The sequence below is a fragment of the Ursus arctos genome, unplaced genomic scaffold, assembly GCF_023065955.2.
Source record: "Ursus arctos isolate Adak ecotype North America unplaced genomic scaffold, UrsArc2.0 scaffold_21, whole genome shotgun sequence".
Classification (NCBI taxonomy): domain Eukaryota; kingdom Metazoa; phylum Chordata; class Mammalia; order Carnivora; family Ursidae; genus Ursus; species Ursus arctos.
The window spans coordinates 15,981,979-15,985,619 of record NW_026622886.1 but is presented as its reverse complement, the minus strand read 5'-3'; positions in this window follow the sequence as shown (position 1 = coordinate 15,985,619).

Below are 3,641 nucleotides of genomic sequence, written 5' to 3'. Positions count from 1 at the left end.
GAAACAAGAAAGATGCAGGAGCAAATGAACGCGGATATGACCTTCCGAAGTTGAGGCATTCCCTGCAGATGGTTTCCAGTTCCTCAAGTATGGTTCAAGTTCACCACCTGAATATGGGGGAATAGGTGGGGGGGAAATGAATGTAAAAGACTTGAGTAGAGAAGCCAAGGTATGAATGGTTAATCCAGAGAACAAATAGTTTTGCCAGCCAGTCTGAAGTGCTCCCATGAAGTCTGAGGTCATGAACCAAAACCAGTCAGCCCTGTAGCATGATTTTTCATGGCAATCTTTGCTACTTGGATGCCAGCAATGGAATGGAAATGTTTGTTTCAGTAGGGTTCAGTCCAAACAAGACTAAGATTCTACCTTGAGGTTCCTCCAAGTAAGAATAGAGACATTGAGGTAAAAGAGTTGAAAATGTCTGCAAAAGCAATCGTAAGGATTGATCGAGGTATCTAAGTTGGGTGAGTTGCAAGTGTTCATGATGTCAGAAGTATAGTAATAGATTTTTTTTAAGTGTTGGGCTTCATGGATTGAAGGTGTTAATAGGTCAGTGAGAGTATAATAAATGAGCTGAGGAAAAAGGCTAGTGATTGGCAACTGGGATGCTTGAAATTGAAATTTAGAAGGCAAAACAGTTATTGATGACAAGGTTCAAATCCACTTGGAGTGGATGGATGATATGGAATAGAGGAACAAGTTGTTGGAGATGAGGAGGTTACAAATCTAAAAGGCCAAGTGCTGAGGGTACCTGGCTGGCTCAGTTGGAAGAACATATGACTTTTGATCTCAGGGGTCATGAGTTTGAGCCCCATGTTGGGTGTAGAGATTACTTAAATAAACTTTTAAAAAAATAAAAATAAAAGGCCAAGTGCTGGTGTTGCATGGGCCATCTATGAGAATATTAAATTCACGGGGCACCTGGGTGATTCAGTCGTTGGGCATCTGCCTTTGGCTGAGGTTATGATCCCACCTGAAAGGAGCTCCCTGGTCAGCGGGAGGCCTACTTCTCCCTCTCCCACTCCCCCTGCTTGTATTCCCTCTCGCTGTCTCTTTGTCAAATAAATAAATTAAATCTTTAAAAAAATGTTAAATTCACAGAGAATATAGACAGGGATGGTGAGGAAAACCAGAGCAAGGAAAAAATATCTTGAGTGAGAGTGGCCAGAAGGCTGATAAATGATAAAGATGATAAAAGGTAATTTAGCCAATGATATGAACTTCAAATGTTTCTGAAGGAGGAAAGAGGAGAAATAGTTTTGAAGCAGTAATCAGGAACAAAGAAGCCACCCAAACTCTGTAGCCTAACCTCTTGGCCTTAAGGTACACAGAGTACGAGGAAAAAAATAACTCCTACTTAGAAGCTCTACAGCAGAGTTAAAACCAAAAATTACCTTCATCACTAAAAATTAATAGTGCTGGGGATATAGCTGGATGCATCTAGGACACTTCCAAGTCTGAATTTGATAAGTCATGACTTTGTAGGTGATGCAGAAAGGCCATCTCACTGTCTGATAGCTTATGACATCAACCAGGTCTCCTGAGAAATGTAGAATCTGCAAGTAACCTCCAGTTGATAGTGTCTAAGGATAAGAAAAGGAGAGGTAATTAAAGAGAATGAAAATGTTTTTGCTCAAGGAATATTCAAGCATCTAGAATGCAGTTCTTTGTGAATTATACTACCTTTACTGTTGGCCTGTGGGACATAGTACTTATCTATTTATTTTAAAGATTTAATTTATTTGACAGAGAGAGAGTGGGGATGGGGAGAAGTAGAGGAAGAGGGACAAGCAGACTCCACACTGAGCTCAGAGCCCCACTTGGGACTTGATCTCAAAGCCATGAGATCATGACCTGAACTGAAATCAAAAGTTGAACGCTTAACCAACTGAGCCACCCAGGTGCCCCATACTATGTCGATTTAAAACAACTTGCAAAAACAAACAAACAAACACCTTACAAACTCAATAGGTGATTTTTTTTTTTTTTTTTTTTTTTTAGCTTGTGGTTAGAAAGTAGGCTGAAGTATTGTCTCTAAGGATTAAACGGCCTGGAAAATGGAAAAATATCTGGTGCAAGGGCCCTGTGAAAAAAGTCATTGCACTATTCTTGGGTGATTCTGTGACTTCATCATCGTATTCTACTCACATCAAATTTAGGTAGAATATTATCCTCAGGTATCAGTGATGCCTCCCTCTCTATGGATCCATTTCAGGGACCAAGATGCTCACGTATCCTTAGACCACAGGGCAGCTGTCAGAGCCCGGAGACACTTCTATGTACCCAACCTGGTCAGATCATATATAACCCTGGTAACTCTGACGCTTTTCAGATACAGCAGCAAAACCTACCTCTTAAAAATTGTTAGTATAATCAGGCCAGTGCCAAATTCTTCAACTAACAAGTTAACAATTTAGCAGGATAATTTGCTAACTCAAATAGGGTAGATAGACCCATCAAGTCTTGCCAAGATTATGCAGACTGGGACTATCCCACATGCAGTTATTACATTTGCAGTGCAAAATCATGATCCTTTGCCTCTCAGCTCAGTCACCCCTATAAAGATAAAAGCAATTGCCTATGTGCCCAGGGAAGCTGTGGGGAGAAAAATGAGGTAGCTTTCACAAGGCATCCTAAAAATGTACAAAACAATTTGCCACTTAAAACACAATTTTTAATTTGCATTACTAGCTTATTACTATTGCTGAATATATGTGATACTGAGAGTTTTAGAAATAATTTAAATATAAAATTGCCCCTAGGAAAAGAATCCATCATTAAACAGTGTCTCCTCAATTTGAACAAAATAAAATAACTTAACTCATAGGGAACATTTTTAGTGACGGCATTTTAAAAAAATTTCCTAAACTTAAACCACCATGCGGAAATCAGATCAACATTTTTAAAAATTTTAAGCAGCTTATAAGAAACAGTTTGGAGGTCAGAATTTTGGGGAAATGATTCAAGTACCCCACATGCAAGCTCAGTTTCTTTTCTTTCTCGGAGGAAAAAGCATCTTGGAACATATATATTCATGAGAAACGCAAATATTTGTCATCAGGGGTATTTGTTTTCAGGAAGGCATTTTAATCTTATGAAATTTCTGAGACTTTTTAATTTGGGTCAGTAATATGGGTTTGATTAGGGTTCCCGGCCTGATTATAGGTCACCAGGCTCTTCTATGATTGAAATCTAGGTATGCACCACCTCAGTTATCTTAAGTTGCCCATTAAGGCATTCCTAAATGTTTTGTGGCATCCTGTTGTATTACTAAACATAAGGTTTGATTAAGTTATGGTAAGATACTTATGGGTGTAAGAATCTAACCCAGAGGTGCTCTCAACGAAAATGCAGTTGTGCCCCTATGTTCAAAATGAAATAATTTAGAAACCTCCCGACCTCTAGGGTAAGAAACGAATGGAATATTTGACGATACAATTTTGTCACAAATTCAGGTGCATTTTAAAGTGCCCAGTCGTCGTCGAGGTCTAGCTTTTCCTGAATTTCAGGAACAAAAGAAGCATTCGCAAGGAGAGGGATTTAACTGCTTGCCCTCCCCTTTCCTCCCCCCAGGTAAACCAAATCAAGGAAGATGAGTGCCAACAAGCACGTCTTGCTTCTTTTCTTTCCCTTCAGGGATA